The sequence below is a fragment of the Triticum aestivum genome, chromosome 3D (genome assembly GCF_018294505.1).
Source record: "Triticum aestivum cultivar Chinese Spring chromosome 3D, IWGSC CS RefSeq v2.1, whole genome shotgun sequence".
Lineage (NCBI taxonomy): Eukaryota > Viridiplantae > Streptophyta > Magnoliopsida > Poales > Poaceae > Triticum > Triticum aestivum.
Window position 1 is genome coordinate 593,349,358 of NC_057802.1, and position 19,408 is coordinate 593,368,765.

A 19,408-nucleotide genomic window follows, 5' to 3' on the forward strand; every position below is an offset into this window, starting at 1 on the left:
GCCATGCCGTAGCTAGCTAGCTAGCCAGCCGATGCCTGTACGAGTCGTTGACCACGGCTGCGAACAGGCACGCGCGGACATGCGGGCGCGGCCGGAGCGCTGGTCGGCGAGCGCCGCGGGCGAGCGCTACTGCTGGCGCGGGGCGGGCGAGCCGGATAGTTTAGGATGGGGTTGCTGTGTTCGTTGTATGTACGAGCAGGGACAAAAAAGGTCACGGTCTTCTATGATGTTGAGTATATGTGTTATGTGTATATTGTGTATTGGACGGACCCGCCTCCTAGTTTTTTGTATAGTTGAGGTCCATGGCTCATCTTTGTACATCATATATACGTGCCTATGCACGAGAGCAATACATCGTGCAATCATAATCTCATACATGGTATCAGTTTTTAGGTTCTGACCTAGCTTTCTGCTGCTGCCGCTGCCGCCGCGTGCCTCCTTACGCGCCGCCGCCGCCACCGCATCTCCCCTGTCGCCGCCTGTGCACTCCGCGCCGCCGCTGCAGCTTTTTCCCGCGCAGCCCGCACAAGTCCGCGCGTTGCCTGCCAGTCGCGCGCTGCGTGCTGCCTACCCGCGAGCCGCTCGCTAGCCGCCAAACGCCAAACGCCGCTCGCCCGATTGCTCCTCCCCCCCGCTCGCTAGCACGCATGCATGCCAGTCGCGCGCCCGATCCCACGCCTGCCTGCCCCACCACCGATCCCGCCAGCCAGCGAGCCGAGCGGCGGAGCCGAGCCTCGCGTCGCCAACATCGCCGGCCTCGCATCGCCAGTCATCTCCAGCAGCAGCCCGCCCCGCGTCACCCAAAACCTGCTGCCGCGTCACCCGCCAGGCCGCTGCTGCATCGCTCGAAACCGTCGCCGCTCCTCACCCGAGAAGTCCTAGCCGCCCGAACTGTCTCAGCGATGGCATCCATCGGCCCGTCTGCCGCCGCCTCTGCCGTCCCGTCGCCGGCGCCCTCTGGCGCGGCTCCGCCGCCGGCGCCCTACGGCGCGGCCCCGCCGCCATACAGGGTGACCGTCACCTGCGACGCGTCTAGTGTCGCCCCGCCAACCCACTCCGACTTGCCGCACGGCTCGGCTTTCCTGCCCTCGCTGGCGTACGTCGCCGCCCCACCGCCGGCGCTCTCCGGTCAGTCCTTTCCCACGTACGGGAATCCTGCGTACGGGGCTCCGCCCATGTACGGGTCTTCCACTGGGACGCAGCCAGACGACGCCCAGCACCTGCAGCAGCCATGGACCGGTGTCGTTCCTGCCTACACCACGCCGATTCCACGGGCTCCTGCACCGACGCTTCCCGTGTCGTGCCCACCCGCGCATCATGCGTACTCCGCGGCTCCGCAGCTGTATGGATAGTACCCACCGCCGCCACTAAGCGGCGGCTACGGCTTCCCTATGGCGTCTCCGTCCCCCTCGTCAGCCCTGCCGCCGGCACCCTGGGACCCGGTGCTCCTCACCGCGCTGCATGCTGCTCCTACACCGAACAACTACACTGGCGGTGGTAATTGGTACATGGACACCGGTGCTACGGCTCACATGTTTTCTCATCCTGGTAACCTTGCCTCCTTCACTCCTGTCTGCACCTACCGCCGCATCATTGTCGGCGACGGTTCCACACTTCCTATCACACATGTTGGGCACACTTCTTTTCCTTCTAATTCCACTCCATTATCTTTGTCTAACATACTTGTGTCACCTCATCTTATTAAGAATCTCATTTCCGTTCGTTGTTTCACTCTTGAAAATCCTGTCACTGTTGAATTTGACAAGCTTGGTTTTTGTGTCAAAGACGCTCGTACCAGGATGGTACTTCACCGATGTGAAAGCCCCGACGAGCTCTATCCATTGCACTCGCCTTCATCCACCACCACCGCACCGATTGCTCTCTCCGCTGGACTCGATCTCTGGCACGCTCGCTTGGGTCATCACAACCCCGTCACACTTCGTCATATTCTTAAGAGTTTCAGTTTCAGTTGCAACAAGATCGAGGATCACACTTGTCATGCCTATCGCGTCGGCAAACATGGCCTGCCGTTTAATAATTCCACCACCATTGCTTCTTTTCCTTTTCAGTTGATTCATAGCGATGTGTGGACCTCTCCGGTTCCCAGTAACTCGGGCTATTTATATTATCTGGTCATTCTTGATGATTATTCTCACTATGTGTGGACTTTTCCTTTGCGCAGAAAGTCGGATGCACTCTCTACCTTGACGACCTTTTACTCCTATGTCTGCATGCAGTTTGGGCGTCCCATCCTTGCGCTTCAGACGGACAATGGAAAAGAGTTCGACAACCTTGCTTTCCACACTTTTCTGTCGCATCACGGCACAGTTTTTCGTCTCACATGCTCGTATACTTCCCAGCAGAATGGTCGAGCCGAACGCGTCCTTCGCACTCTGAACGACTGCGTTCGCACGCTCCTGTTCCATGCTAACGTGCCGCCTCGTTTCTGGCCAGACGCACTCGCTACTGCTTCTCTTCTCCTTAACCTTCGCCCTTGCCGCCCACGGTGGAACTATGCACCTCACCATCTTCTCTTCGGTACGCCCCCGTCTTATGATGGCTTGCATATTTTCGGGTGCCTTTGCTATCCTAGCATTGCCGACTCCGCTCCTCACAAACTCGCACCTCGTTCTGTCGCTTGCATCTTCATCGGCTACCCCTCCAACTCCAAGGGATATCGGTGCTACGATCCCGTCTCCCACCGTGTGTTCACTTCCCGGCACGTTTACTTTGCTGAGCATGTGTTTCCGTTTCACCAGGTACCCCCGGCTGTTCCTCCCGCCACCGGTGACGCGGGCTCCTCGACGCCTCTCCCAGGGCGCTCGCGCGCCTCTCTTGGCCCGCCCCTGGCTTTGAGGCGCGCCCCCACATGCGGCGCCTCCTCCAGCCGTGGCGCTGGCACCCCCAGCCCCCGCGGCTCCTACGGCACCCGTGGCGCCCCCGGTGCCCGCGGCCCCCCGGGCGCCCCCGACGTTGGCGCACGCGGCCCCATCAGCGCCCGCGGCCCCCGCCCCCCCCCCCCCCCCGGTGCCCACGGCCCCCCGGGCACCCCCGACGTTGGCGCACGCTGCCCCCCCCCCCCGCGCGCCCCGCTGCCTGCGGCCCTCCGGGCGCCCCCGACGTTGGCGCATGCGGCCCCCGCGCCCCCCCCCCCGGCGCCCCCGGTGCCCGCGGACCTCCAAGCACCCCCGACATTGGCGCACGCGGCCCCCGGGGCGCCCCCGACGTTGGCGCACGCCCCCCCCCCCCCCCCCCCCGGCGCCCCCGGCGCCCGTGGCCGGTTCGGTCACCCGCGCCCGCACAGGCGTATTTCGCCCGAGCTCGCGCTACGCCTCGGATGACTACGTCCATGCGGCGTCCACCTCTGAGCCGTCGCCGTTGCCGTCCTCCGTTCGAGCCGCTCTTCGTGACCCGCTCTGGATGGCTGCGATGCAAGAGGAGTTTGACGCCCTGTTGCGCAACCAGACGTGGCAGCTTGTTCCCTGTCCCCGACACGCCAACGTGATTACCAGGAAGTGGGTCTTCAAACACAAGCTCCGTCCTGATGGTACCCTTGATCGCTACAAAGTGTGTTGGGTCGTTCGTGGCTTCCGACAGCGTGCTGGCATCGACTTCACCGACACCTTTGCTTCGGTCGTCAAGCCCAGCACGATACGCATGGTTCTCCACCTTGCGGTCTCCCATGCTTGGCCGGTGCACCAGATGGACGTCTCCAACGCCTTCCTCCATGGTCACCTCGAGGAGCAGGTCTTCTGCCAGCAGCCCACCGGGTTTGTTGACCCGGTGCTTTCCGACCACGTGTGCCTGCTTTCGCGGTCCTTGTACGGACTCAAGCAGGCTCCACGCGCTTGGTACCAGCGCATCGCGGCGTTTCTCCACCAGCTTGGGTTCCGCTCTACCCGCTCGGACGCCTCGCTCTTTGTCTATCATCAGGGCTCTGACACGGCCTACTTGCTGCTCTATGTCGACGACATCATCCTGACGGCATGTACGACTGGTCTCCTCAGTCAACTCACGACTCGTCTTCGCGCTGAGTTCGCCATCAAGGACTTGGGTCCTTTGCACTACTTCCTCGGTGTCGAGGTGGTGCACCGTCCGGATGGCTTCTTCCTTCATCAGCAGAAGTACGCTCACGAGCTCCTGGAGCGCCCCGGCATGCTTAACTGCAAGCCCGCCGCCACGCCTGTTGATACGAAGGCCAAGCTCTCTGCCACGGATGGTTCTCCTGCTTTGGATGCTGCTTTCTATCGGTCTATCGTTGGTGCTCTCCAGTACCTCACTCTGACTCGACCGAAGATCCAGTATGCCGTGCAGCAGGTGTGTCTTCTTATGCATGACCCTCGATACGTTCACTGGGCTGCCGTCAAGCGGATTCTCCGCTATGTCTGTGGCACTATGGATCTTTGCGTCACGCTTCACGCCTCCGCTGACACCACCCTCACCGCCTACTCCGATGCAGACTGGGCGGGCTGCCCTGACACTCGTCGCTCCACCTCGGGCTATTGTGTCAACCTTGGACCCTCACTTATCTCGTGGTCGTCCAAGCGGCCTACGGTCTCTCGTTCCAGTGCTGAGGCTGAGTATCGTGCGGTGGCCAACACCGTCGCCGAGTGTTCGTGGCTTCGCCAGCTGCTTCAGGAGCTCTCTTGCCCTGTTGACCGTGCCACGGTGGTCTACTGCGACAATGTCTCGGCGGTCTACCTCTCCGCTAACCCAGTGCATCATCAACGGAGCAAGCATATTGAGTTGGATATTCATTTTGTTCAGGAACAGGTGGCCCTTGGTCATATTCATGTTTTACACGTCCCTACTTCCCAACAATTTGCAGATATCATGACCAAGGGCTTGCCTACGGCGTCATTTGAGGAGTTCCGGTCCAGTCTTTGCGTCAGCCGCAGTGCCGCTTCGACTGCGGGGGGGTGTTGAGTATATGTGTTATGTGCATATTGTGTATTGGGCCCGCCTCCTAGTTCTTTGTATAGTTGAGGTCCGTGGTCCATCTTTGTACATCATATATACGTGCCTATGCACGAGAGCAATACATCGTGCAATCATAATCTCATACATATGAAATTCGGACGGTAAACACACGTCCATTTGGGGTCTAGCATTGGAGTTGGCCTGAGAGATCGAGTGGGGCCGCGTCATTGCGGGTTGGTAGAAGAGCGACGATGGTTCGAGTGGTGTGGGCAATCATTGTGTGTTGCTCTCTGGGGAGGGAACAAGGGCGATTTATACTCGTTCAAGGCGGCCGGTGGCGTGTTGGGATTGAGGAAAACACCCGAGTACCTTCTCGATCTTGTAGACAGGCAAGCCTTTTTCTTCCCTCCGCCGTCCTGTATTTTGATTCCCAGACCTCACCGCTGCCGCGAAGTTCCATTGAAATCTCGATCTCCGGCGCCCGCAGGTTTCCCCTCCGGGAAGTGTTCACGGACAACCTCGAGCACCCAGATCCGGTGCCGTTGAGGCTGCTACCCAGGGTGGAGTCAGGGAATCTAGATCCGGAGGATTCCAATGGCGAATCAGGTTGCGCCCAGGTGCGGTTGTTCGGGAAGTTGGATTTGGTATTAAATATGGGGCTAAATGCAGAGATAACCAATTCGATGCAGGAGAGAGGGCGTGGTTGTTCGGAAAGTTATACGATTGGAGATACTGTATGTGGGTTTCAGTTTAGTGCAGTTTTTGCTAGGTAGGTGCATCATGCAGTGAGCTAATGTGCCGTTGCTCTTGAAGTCTTGAGTGCGAGGCACATTTTGAGCACACTGGCATGCTGTGTTATCATGTGTTTAGAATAAGTCTTGCTGCAAATGAACTCACCAATCGGAATGAACAAGTGTGGTATTTCTTGTACCTTTGTTTACCGTTTATTGTTTGCCATGTAGGTAATGGACGTTCTGAACCTAGAGGAAATACCGCAAAGGCACACTGTGAAGCTGTGGACTAAGAGATGCTCAGGGTTCTACGTGGGCACCTTGGGCATTACCAGAGAGATCATCCTGTGAATCAGTCGTTCACCTGCGGGCACTCAACCTTGTAGCTGCAGGCTATGGAGGAGAGCGAGCAAATTTGGCAACAGGTAGTATCATGGTGCCCAGCGAGTTCGGTGAGGACTGAGGAGGCGAGTGCTGTGACGAAGAGGCATGGCGACAATGGTTGTCTAATGGAGAATGTGTTAGAGGTGCGTATGGTTTCCTATATCTCAGTTCAATATATAAGCTACTGATGTGGTGGACTAAATGCTCGAACCTGACGAATGGACAACAGGAATGTCAACTGATTCAACTGGGGGCGGCATTGGATGCCAGCAGCAGAATCGGTTGAGGGGATGAACATGTCCCGGGGGAGGACAAGAAGGTGAGTCTGGGGACGGAGGAGGAGGAGGAAGAAGCTGAGGCTGTCATGGCGGCGCAGGTTGAACCGGAGTCTGGTTTGGAGCTGCGATTATCTGGGAGAATTGGGTGTGGGGGACGAACTGACCGATGGAAGATAAGGACGGGCCATCGGAACTGCTTTAACGACCACCGTCACATTAAATGTGCCATCTCTCCCGCATTTTCCAGGATCGATACAGCCAGGAATACTGTGTTGAATACGTCAAAGGGCGCTGATCCGCAAGCGAGCGAACGGGAGAGATATCGGGACCATCTGAGCTCGGGCTCAGAATCGAATTTTCGAAGGGTTAGTAGCTACTACTAATGTTAAAAGTCAAACTTGTTTCCAGGTTTCTTGCCTGTGGATGAAGGCACACGGAATCTGTGAATAAAACATGATGGTGTTTATGCAAAAACAACCACGTTACAAATTAACTGGGCAGTAATCATGCATGTTCACACGTTTACACAGACAAAATTTATTATTGCCAAACTTCATGAATCCTCTGTGTAAATGAACCTCGTAATGCGATGCTGCATTGTCTCCTACTCATCACAGACGTCGCAGACACAATAGACTTTTGTGAAGGGGTAAACGCCAGTACAGTAAGCATTCTTGACATAATGTCCATGGTAGTCTCTGGCGCAGTCTTTCCAACAATATTCATTTATGCACGCTGCGCCCTTGTTAGCACGGTGCTCTGTGCAGGTCTCTGAAAGGAAATAAAAAATTAGTCGTCAAACGTGTGTGTACATACATACATACATACATACATACATATATGTGTGTGTGGGCATCTCACCAAGACCAAATAAGTTAAGGCCTTGAAGGAAGATACAAACGGCCTGTTATTTTATTTATGTAACGTATACTTAGCATATTCTATCAGCGCGTACATTTTGAAACTGGGCTACAACAGACGGTGGAAACACATTTCCACATTACAGTATTTTCAAAGAAATTCCCAAAGTTGCTTGTGGAAATACGTGCAGTTGCACGTTCTAGTGTAAGAAGACTGTATAATATACTTTCTTCTTTGCAAATTGAAAAATAAGACGGTGTGAAAATAGCAATTTCACCAATAACAATGCGCATCTTTGCGAGAAAATAGAACAATACAGATACAAAAAGTTCATGCTTGTAATTGCATGATTGGTTTCCACTTGGAACTGTGAGTATATCAAGATGTTTTGATGCGCTTTTCTGTCAGAACTCTAAAATTAGCGCTGCTATTTGGCTTGGCAAAAACAGAGAGTGCCCAAAGAGAGGCAACGAGCAAATACCAGCATCAGCACAATTTCCTAGCAGCAGAAGCACAGTGAGAAAACATAGAGTAGTTTTCCCCTCCATACGTCCGTGCTCTTGTTTCTGTATTCTCTCTCGTTTGGATTTGGGTGCGAGGTAGCATATGTAATGGCATCCTTATATAGGCCTCTACAAAATCTAGTTTTAATAACTAAATTTTCTCAAGATAATCCAGATTTTTCACATAAATTCCATATATACGGATTTCTATTGCATTTATTATTTAAGCACTCAATTTTGGCAAGACCAAACAGATTTGTCCAGGGTAGTACATTTATATAGGCCTCATTAGCTGTCTCCCCAAGGTAGTAGATTTTTTTTGTGAGTGATCAAGGTAGTACATTTAATTACCCAGATTATTTTTCTTTATTCTCATTAGCTGTCTCCTAGAGGTAGTAGATTTGGCCAGGCTTTTTATTTATTCTCATTAGCTGTCGCATTATACCGATATCCATTTATCTAAGAGAATGTTGTCCCATGACCATTCGCTAGGGGGCAGACTCCAGCGAACGCCCTGTTTGTGGTCCGATCACGCGGCATAGATCTTGGTTCAAGGCGAGTGCCATGTTGGTTTTATGGAACCGTTCTCTGGAACTGCTGCTAGGGGTGAACTGCTGGGGGGGGGGGGGGGGGGGGGGGGGTGGTCTCGAACTCGTGACTTGCCGTATGCGTGGCGTCCCGCTTACCACTTTGATTGAAGTGGGTTTTGTGAACACATATGCTTTTTTGTTCGGTTCTGGTTTATTTCTTTTTTGTTATTTTCATTGTCGTTCTACTAGCAAAAGAGCCCGTGCATTGTAACAAGAGAAAAAAAAAACTTCACACCCATAACCCAATAATCTTCACACCCATAACCCAATAATCACGACTTAAGACCTCAACATGTCCACGTCCTTTATTTCAACATGGTATTTAATTTTGTTGCCGCTTATCCTCCTTTGCACCCTCGCTGATGGTGACCTCAGTGCTCACACCACCACAACATGTTTTAATATGGCAAATCCTAAGGCGTCTCTCTCTCTCTCTCTCCATCCATAAGATTAGCAATCTGCTTTCTTGTGAGAGCTTTTGCCGACCGGTGTCGGTACGAAAGAAAGACCGATCGTGCGCTGTTGATTAAGGCTGCACCATAAATAGCATATAAAAATGTTTAACAAGTAGAATAACAGCATATTCAAATTATACACATTTTTGTAATCAAGTTTCATATATAACATGTTAAAATTGGAGTTAAGATTTAATTTTTTTAAAGCAATTGATATGGACTGAGGGTTAATTAGCAGAAACAACATTGAATTTTCTACAAAAGTGAAACGTCATTTAAAACTGGACTACTGGTTGATTACCATGAACCGAAGGGCGATTTCAGCATAAAAGAGAACATTGTCTCGGTCTCACTAAAAATTGGACAGTGGTTGATTAGCAGAAATATCAACGGGTTTTCTACAAAACACGCGAGGGATGGGCATAAACAATCCTCCATTTATTAATGTATTAATATAGATTTGTCTTATTTGATTTTTTTAACAAATTTAAGAAAGAATAAAAATTTGTAAAAACGTCCAACTTTTCAAAATATTCATGTATTAATATAATCACATATTTCTATTTTTTCAGATTTTATTTTACATATTCAGGTTTAAAAAATGTTCAAAACTTCTGAAATTATGGAAATTTTAAAAGTATTCAGAACTTACTTTTTTCTTTAAAATGTTCACTTCTTAAAATAAATATGATTTTCATACTTTTTAAAAATGAATGAAAACTACCTATAATAGGAAAAAAATCTAAATAGAAAAATAGGATAAAATATGTTTTTTAGTAGCTAAATGCCTGCCGAGCTCATCTGCTCCTGCGCATGAACAATAAAATAAAATGAAATATTAGAAAAAATTGATTTTTTTTACATAGAAGATGTTTTAGTGTGTGAAGTTCGTGCCAAATTTCAGCTCATTTGGATATCTGAGCAGCTCTCTGCAGAAAAAAATACAAAATTGGGGTATATGAAAAAGTTTACTGTTCATGCACTGTTCGTGACCGATTTCTTTTTTTTTCCCTGAGAGTTGCTCCGATGTCCAAATACTCTGAAATTTGGCATGGACCTCATGCACTAAAATATATCCCACGAAAAAAATAGAATTTTGTTGAATTTGTCTAGTATTTTTTTTTAAAATTACTTTTCACCCATATCAAATGAGCTCTGGACCCAAAATAATGGACATTTGGTTTCTTTAATTTATTAATTACAAGCAGACCCTCGCTCGCTGATCACTATTAATCTGTGTTTTTTAATCTGAACACACTGCACTCTATTGATCATTAAACAAATTGAACAGGAGCTACATGAGGCTGTCCCAACTGTTTCTTCGGTTTACTGAACTCAAGTTCTATTATATACCTTTTGACAAAACCGCTCATGACCAAAGGCCCCTGAAATATTTGGTCATGTAGAGCCTTTCTGCATGTGTGCCAAATTGCCCAAAGTGTCACAAGTTGCTTGGTGAAATCTGCACGTGGTTTTTTTAGAAAAGGAGGATATACCCCCGGCCTCTGCATCTGGACGATGCATGCAGCCATATTATTAATTATTCACAAAGACCATATAAAGTGATACATCAATAAGTCTGAAGCCACCATCTTGGCAACGCTGTTTTGAGTAGTTGCTGCATCTGTAATAAAATTAGATGGATTATGACTTTGACGTTTCCTTAGTTTGTAGTTTTTGAGCGACATGTTCTTTAATATGAATCTTCTAAATAAATTAGCATCCCTTTGGACCAAGTCAGATGTGTGTTTGGCATTGTTCTTGTTTTCCGTCTTTGCCCCTTTCAGAGACTTCTTGTTAGTCATCTGAAGCTACCTGTACTTCTCCATGATCATTGTGATTTGTGAATAGTGGTTGGGTGTTGCTCTGGTCTATGCTAGCAGTGAAGTGAATATGTCCTGTGCATTACTTTTCATCATCTGAGCACTGGTGGTGAACACTGTCAAACGAAATAAGTGTCTTCTTTTTGAATTCCAGGCTGTTAGCAAATTGTGGGTTGTTCACCTTGCTTAGCCCAGTAAGCGGCCTGAAAGCGTAGAAACCGATCAACGGATAAAGCAAACTGCTTGCCAAGTTGCCATGTATCAGGCGCAAGAACAAGATGATGCTGTCGACTCTGAAGAAACTGAAAATGACGTGCGCCAGCGGAGCTGGGAAGCTGAAGGGAGTGTCATCCAACAAATTGTGAGTTGGGAATAGTGGTTGGATTGGATGGAGCTCCCTCTCCGATTTATGCTAGAAGTTAATTACTAGTGCTAGTAGTACTAATATGCATTACTTTTCACACTTCTGATGACTGATGGTGAACAGGCTCAAACAAATAACAAAATAGTAGTATTCTTTTTATCGTCGCGCTATGAGCGATGAACTTGGCATGGATTGTGTGCTAGCTGTTCACATTGCTTAAGCTGCCCACAAACAAGTTATGAATAGGATAATTCCATGTAGCTCGATCAGGACAACCACGGCCTAAACCTGAGAAAGTGTGGCAGATTCGCCACCATGGTTCGCCCGACTTCTATTCGATAGGCGGATAAAGTAAAGGAATCACTTGTCATTCATGAGGCACAAGACGATGATGGATGCCGTGCCATCCAGTGTCAACTCTGAAGAAACTGAAAACGAGCTAGGTGTGATGGGCATCAGGTGCAAATACGATGCCGTGCCTGCCACCGGCTGTCGACTGACTTGACTCTGAAGAAACTGAGAACAAGGTGCCGACGAAGGATTCGCCGGCGGAGGCAGGAGCCTGAGGGAAGTCATCGGCGTAGGCTCGTGGGTCTAGGCTGGCAGTTCGGCGGGGTCGGGGCGTGGAGCTGCCGGTAAGCTCGGTATGTACTGTATTTGTAACCGGGATATGCCGTGTCGCTGCTGAAGAAATGGACCTCTGAACTGAACCTGCCTTCCAATTCATCTACCCAAATTTGCACCATGTTGAACCGTTGGCTGGATCGCTCGTGCATGTCATTTTACTACCCCGTCATGGCAGTAACGGGTCAATCCATTCAGATTTACACATGGCATAGGACCGAGCAAGTTTTCAGACCTGTCTTTTGGCGCCATATACGGCGATAGAGACTGAAGAATGTTCTCTTCTTTTTTTTTTCTATAAACAATAGCCGCTTAGAATCAACAAGGCCGTACCTTTTCTTCTTCTAGAAACTACTCCCTCCGTTTTCAAATATTTATCTTTCTAGAGATTTCAACAAGTGACTACATACGAAGCAAAATGAGTGAACCTACATTCTAAAATATATCTACATACATCCGTATGTTGTAGTTCATTTGAAATGTCTAAAAAGACAAATATTTAGGAACGGAGGGAGTAGAAAAGTTGGAGTAAATCCAGTTCCGTGAGTTTGCCTGGGCATTTCTCATCCAAAACATGCCTTCTTCTTCCAAGAACAAGCCTTGCTTCCGCGAATGGGATTTGCGCGGAACTCCAGCTCCCCCGCAAGCACGACGAGCTGCAAATAAACATCCATGGGCCGAGGAAGGCTCAAAGCCCAAGTGGGGATGGGGATAGTCGTGGGCTGCTGCCACCCACTCAATCTGTTTCTCAAGAAAAGAATTACTCACTCGACCGGCCTGTTCTCGAAAAAAAAAAAAACTCGGCCGACCAACCAACCAGCGGCCTTCCCCTGGTCGCCGTCGCTGACCCCGCCCCGGATATAGGATCCACGGTCGCCGTCACGGTCACCGTCGTTACCCCGCTCCCCAGTCCGCAAGACGCGGTGCCATCGATGGCCGCGGAGAGGAGCGCAGCACGTTCTAAGGCAACTGACGGGCTCAAAGTCAGCGCGGGGAATTTCGCCTCAAGAGGCCAAGAATTTCTCTCCGCCGGCCGGTCGCCTCCGAAATTTCCAGCGAACGCCGCAAGGCTTCTCCTTTACAACCACCCGCAGGCCCCCCGTCACTGGCCTATCTTTCTCATCTGAGGTTGCGGAGGGTTCTGCTTCGAGGATCTAAGGTACGGGCCGGGATCCCCTTCCCTCACTCTTTTACTTCTTGCTTGAAACTGTTTGTCAAGCTCTAGGCTTCTCTCATCCATCTTATACTTCTGCCTAGTCAACTTTAACTGGATTAAGGTCTCGCCACATATGCTGTCTATCCTCAATCAATGCGTTGGCCTGCTCGATTTCTTTTCTTGAATAGGCCTGGCCTTATTATACTAATTTTCGGTGCGAGTCTTATAGTCGTATGCCTACTCAATTTAACTGGAATAAGGCCACACACACACAATAGGAGGATATATATCCAGCTGATGTGTTATTTTCACTTGAGAAACTGGAATAGGCTTATGTGATTTATCTACTCAATTAAACCTGAACAGTCTGAGAAACTTGTAAATTTAAGGTCAATGTAGCTTGTAATAGTTAACTTACTTCAACACGAACTTTAGTAGTTACCTTATTAATGCAATACGATATTTCACTATGAAAAGGATAAAAGAAACTGAATGGAAAAATGTATCATGTGCTTTACCTCACTGCTCATCTAATCTAATCTCTACATTTTGTTGGCGATGAACCTAATCTCTACATAGTACACCCTCTGCTCCTAAATGTAAGACGTTTTGGCAGTTCAAAACGTCTTAAATTTAGAAACAGAGGTAGTCGCCTACCCTTGACAGATCGCCACATAGAATGATAGTTCAGGATATTAAGAGGCTCTTTCGTGAAAGGGATATCTCTATTGCTCATGTAAGTAGGAATCAGAACGCTGTTAGCCACACCCTTGCTGCTTTCGGACAATCGGAGGGCCGAACTGCAGTTTGGTTGCGCTCTGGACCTGCAGACGTTCCTTTGCTATGTAGGAACGAATATTCCAACAGTTGAGCAATGAAATCCTTTTACCCCGCAAAAAAAAGAAAAGAAACAGAGGTAGTCGAAAACAAAAGAGGTTTCCGCAGATTGATACATTTGTATTTTGTACTGGGTGTATACGACCAATATATCTGATGCTTCTCGCAATCTTACCTGCAGGTCCCACTTTTGATAGGCATACTTCAAACTTTTGGTGTTGTTATCAATTGAAGGATAATCAGCTTGTGAACCATCACCTTGTTCACTGCCTTCTTTCACTCTTATATATGGCTGTTTCTGCACTCATTGATTTCGTAACTAGTACTGTGGCATCCCACTTATGGAACCCTGTGATTACACGTATGAGATGCATAATAGAGAAGGAAGAAAATATTGGCAAGCTCGACAGCACTATAAGGAATCTAGAAGCCAGGAAGCAGGAAATCCAAATCCGTCTTATGAACTCCGAAAGGAAGCAAGAAACATGTAACCCTGAAGTTGCAGAATGGCTAGAAAAGGTGGCAGAAATAGAAAGTGAAGTGAATGAGATGAAACATGGGCAGAGGAAGAGAAGGGCCCAGTCTTTCAGTTATTGGTCAAATTATGAAACCAGCATGCAGGCTGCCAAGAAACTCAAGGAAGCTCAGATGTTGCATGAGAAGGGATCCTTCAAACAGGTGTCGATCGAGGTTCCACCATGTTTCGTGCAAGAAATTCCTACTGTACCTTCAACACAAGGAACTGACTGTAACTTAAGCAGAGTTCTCCAATACCTCAAAGATGACAGAGTTGCAATTGTAGGGGTATGGGGAATGGGAGGAGTTGGTAAGACCACTTTGCTCAGGAAAATCAACAATCACTTCTTGGGTGTAATCGAAGAAGACTATGGATATGACCTTGTTATATATGTTGTGGCTTCTAAGGCGTGTCGAATAGGTCAGCTTCAAGCAGACATCTCTGAAAAGATTGGACTCTTCCTGAAACCAGGCTCTAGCATTGAAACACGAGCTTCATTCATGTTAAGTTTCTTAAGACGAAAGAAGTTCTTGCTCCTGCTAGATGATTTATGGAATTATTTGGATCTAGCAGAAGCTGGTATTCCATATCCTAATGGCCTGAATAAACAGAACGTAGTTCTTGCAACACGTTTTGAGAGTGTTTGTGGACATATGGATGCTCACAATAGGGTCTTCCTGGAATGCTTGGACCAAGAAGAAGCTTGGAAATTGTTCAAAGAAAAAGTATCAGAAGAAACCATTAATTCAGATCCTAGGATTGAAAAGTTAGCACATGTAGTTGCAGAAGAATGTGGGGGCTTGCCCCTTGCTCTTGTAACTATCGGCCGTGCAATGTCTACAAAGAAGTCTTATCATGAATGGGCACTTGCTTTGTCATTTCTGAAGAAGTCCCGCATTCATGAGATCCCAAATATGGGGAATGTTGGCCACCTATACACTAGGTTAAAGATAAGTTATGATTATCTGCAGGATAAGCAGATCAAAGAATGCTTCTTATGTTGTTCTTTGTGGCCTGAAGATTACTCAATTTGGAAAGTTGAACTCATAGACTGTTGGATGGGGATGGGTTTGATAGAGTATGATACCATGGAAGAAGGATACCACAAGGGTTACTCCATTATTGAGTACTTGAAGGATGTGTGCTTGTTAGAAACCGGCTACTTGGAAGATAGTGAGGTGAGAGTACATGACATTATCCGAGACATGTCACTGTGGATATCTTCTGATTGCAGTAAGGAGCACATGAAATGGATTGTTCAAGCTGGGATAGGACTTTATAATATTTCTAATACGGACATTGAAACATTTAGGTCGGCCAGAAAGATATCTCTAATGTGCAATTACATCACCGAACTTCCTCAGGCCTTGAACTGTCCAAACCTCCAGTTTCTGTCACTACAACAGAATTTTCGGCTCAAGGTCATACCCCCTTCTTTTTTGAAGAGCATATTATCTGTGACCTACTTGGATTTGTCCTGGGTTCCCATCAAGGAACTTCCACAAGAAATTGGCATGCTGGTTGAACTCCAATATCTCACACTGAAGCAAACACACATTAGATTATTGCCTATTGCTATTGGGCTACTAAGAAAGTTAAAGTTCCTGGACATGAGCTATATGGATTTCTTGGAGAAGATACCCTATGGTGTTTTTACAAATTTGTCAATGCTACAGGTTTTAAACCTATATGGTAGCAGGTATGCTGGCCGCGAAGCAGATTTTGATCCAGCAAACCACATGGATTATGATGAGTTTAGTGTCGAAGAATTATCTTGCTTAAGTCTAGGAATAACAGCAAAGAGAGTGAGTACTCTGCAGAGGCTTTTTGATGTACCTGGAGTCCACTTGAGATGCCTTGGTTTATATGAATTGAATGGAGAGAGATCTCTTACTCTCACCTTAACGGAAAGTATCCTTGTTCTGAATGTAATGGGCTGTTCTGATTTAGAGGACTTCTGCATTATGAACAAGCCACAATGTTATGAAGACCATCTTTCAAGGCTGGAGTACCTAACCTTTTGGGATCTTCCTCGACTTGAGATGATTAGGATGGAGCATCTTCAGAACCTTCGCGTCCTTACGGTGGGGAGAACTTATCAACTGTTAGACCTGTCCTGCATTTTAAAGCTACCGTATCTGGAGCATTTGAATGTGTCTTGCTGTGATAAAATGAAGCAGATAGTTGATATACAAAATGTTATTGACACAGAAGGAAGATATGAAACACCGATTCAGGCATTTCGGCAACTGAGAGTTTTGCAATTAAATTCGTTGCAAAGCTTGGATAGCTTATGTAATTCTAAATTGAATTTTCCTTCTTTGGAATACATTGATGTGTTTGCTTGCCCGAAGATGAAGAAACTACCTTTTGAGCAAATTGGTAAACTGAAGAGGATCAGAGGGGAGCAAACATGGTGGGATAATCTCGAGTGGGACGATGAAAGCAGTTCCTTGTCATTGTTGGCGTCTTTTAAGTCGTCAGAAATTTGCTCGGCATCCTTTAGGCCAGAGCTAGATACTACTGTGATATCCTCCTCGCCGAAAGCTTTCTTCACCAAGAGGCAGCCCATATTGAATTCATCAGTACGATTCACATCCTATCCACAATCAATTTTTGAAACAGAGGAGTTTGATGGGCATATGATGATGGAATAGTTTTACTAGTATCGTCTACCAGTTTCCCAGAACATCACGCTGACTTTCATTAGCTGCTCAAGGTATGATTTTTTGGTACTACACCATTGTTCACTGACTGGTTAATCAATTCTATCAAGATTAGAAATACACAGTCACGCTATTCTGTTATTTTATCATGTACGATAACTCTACTTTCATTGTCAGTTTTCCCGATTTGACAGGTTCAGTTTGATGGTTAAAAAATAGTTACAAAATGTAAGGTGCACCTGTTGAGTAAAGCTTACGATTAGTTGCTGAAGCGTTGGACCAAGTCAAGTGTGTTTGACCTTGTTCTAGTTTTCGGTCTTTATCCCTTTCAAAGTTGTTAGGCATCTGAAGCTACCTGTACTTTTCCACAACCATTGTGAATTGTGAACTCTGGTTTACGCCAGAAGGGAATAGATCAAAGTTGTGTGTTGTTTACCTTGTATAGCCCAGCAGCTCTTGATTGCATACTAACACTAGACGAACTTCTGTTGCAAGCTGCCCACAGACAAGTACTAGGATAACTCCATGTAGATTGTACTGTATTAGACAAGACAGAGAAATCAATTGGTCGAGTGTTTATGTTCTAACTTCTAACACCAAGTCTCATTATGTTCCATGTGCAGATGGCAAGCTCTGTTTGACTGAATCCATCCATCGTGAATTCGTGATTTTCCATGGCCTCCTGGCCGAACCGAACAGAAGGAAGTTGGATCGGAAGGCCACCGCCGGAACCTGAGAAAGCATAGAAAGAATGAAAGATCCACCACCGCTCACCTGACTTGAAATCGATCAACGGACTGCTTGCCATGCATCAGGCACAAGAACAAGATGATGCTGGTGCCACCGGACTGTCTGTCGACTCCGAAGAAACTGAAAATGATTGTGCGCCGGCTGAGATGGGAACCTGAAGGGTGTCATCGACTCGGGCTGATTCACCCACCACTTCGGGGAAAAAGCTGGCGGCGTCGTGCGGGCCCAGTCTGGCGGTGTGGTGTGCAGCTGCGGATATGAGGCTCAGTATATGTTGTAACCGGACCGTTTTTACCGCTTGATCATCCATCCATGTAGTTGTTCATCCTAGGACCCCAGCTTGCATACTGAATTGTTTGCATATTACTAGTACTTAATTACTCCTACTATGCAGTAACCGAGTAACGGGTCATTCCATTCTGATCACACATGCCATTGGACCAGGCAATTTTTCAGACTTTCTTTTGGTGCCGGTGCCATATATAGACCAAGGAATATTTTTTTTTTCCCCTGTAAAAGAACAGCGACTGAAGTCTTGTTCAGCAGCATCTTAAGCTCCCTGTACTTGTCCACAACCATTGTGGGTTGTGAATAGTGGCAGGATTTGATGGAGCCGTGGTTTGTGCTGGATTTCAATGAATCATATGCTTTTTACTTTCACCATCTGACGGCTGATGGTGAACACGGTCAAACAAATAACAAAGCAGTTTTACTTTTATTGTCCGTCGTGCTGTCAGCGATGGATTGGGTATGCATGCATTGTGTGCTCGCTGTTCACCTTGCTTAAGCTGCGCACAAACAAGTCGGAGAAATTCAACTGGCAGTAGTTCTAACTTGCAAGACTACTTGATTACGTTGATCGTCGGCCGATCCGAGCTTGATTTTCCATGGCCTCCTGACTGAACCCCGCCGGAGGGAAGGTCGATCAATCAGGACAACCACGGGTGGAACCTGATAAAGTGTAGTAGATTCGCCACCACACTTTAAATCGATAGACGGATAAAGCAAAGGAATCACTTGTCATTCATCAGGCACAAGATGGTATGATGGATGCGGTGCCATCCAGTGTCAACTCTGAAGAAACTGAAAACGAGCTGGGTGTGATGGGCATCAGGTGCAAAGATGACGGCGTGCCTGCCACCGGCTGTCGACTGACTTGACCCTGAAGAAACTGAACATGAGGTGCCAGCGAAGGATTTGCCGGGGGAGACGAAAACCTGAGGGACGCCGTCGGCGTAGGATAAGCTCTGTATGTACTGTATTTGTAACCGGGATCTGCCGTGTCGCCGCTGAAGAAATAGACCTCTGAAGTCTGAACTGAACCTGCCTTCCAGTTCCTCTACCCCAACTTGCACCATGTTGAACCGTTGGTTGGATCGCTCTTGCATATCATTTTACTACCCGAATTTGCCCCAACGTTCGTCCAATCCAAAACATGCCTTTTTCCAAGAACAAAGGCTCGATTCCCCCCGCTGTCATTACATCAATCAATCAACAAAACTAATGGGACTGTACACATCATAACAAACGGTTGTGCTGGAGCTTTCTACCTAGTTGAGGTCACAACCACATATGTGCCGACAACAGAGGACCCTTTTGCAATAGAAAAGGGACTCGATCAACCGTACGGGTTAATAAGAAAATCCTCATCCCCTTGGATCAAGTATTCAAATCGAGTCAGACAGCTCGCGTTTAACCATCTGATCTTGTTGAGGCCGTGTTCGTGTCTCATCTTCGAAGGTGCATTCCTGAACTTAAACAACTCAACCAACTTGTGTACTACCCCGTCCGATCCACAATAAGTGTTGTGGTTTTAGTTTAAATTTGAACTCGTGGATCGGAGGGAGTAGTACTTGTTTGTTTACTTGACTATTGTGACTTTTGCGAGGTGGGATTGAAGCTCTTGCATGCTTATGGTAGATGCGAATAGGTCACGCTGGGTACTGCAC

General features: G+C 47.7%; 1 pseudogene; it reads left to right on the forward strand.

Annotated features, from left to right (window-relative positions):
• The first annotated feature begins 1,391 nt into the window (after nucleotides 1-1,391).
• Nucleotides 1,392-18,071, forward strand: LOC123076612 (probable disease resistance protein At1g61300; annotated as a pseudogene).
• The last annotated feature ends 1,337 nt before the right edge of the window (nucleotides 18,072-19,408 follow it).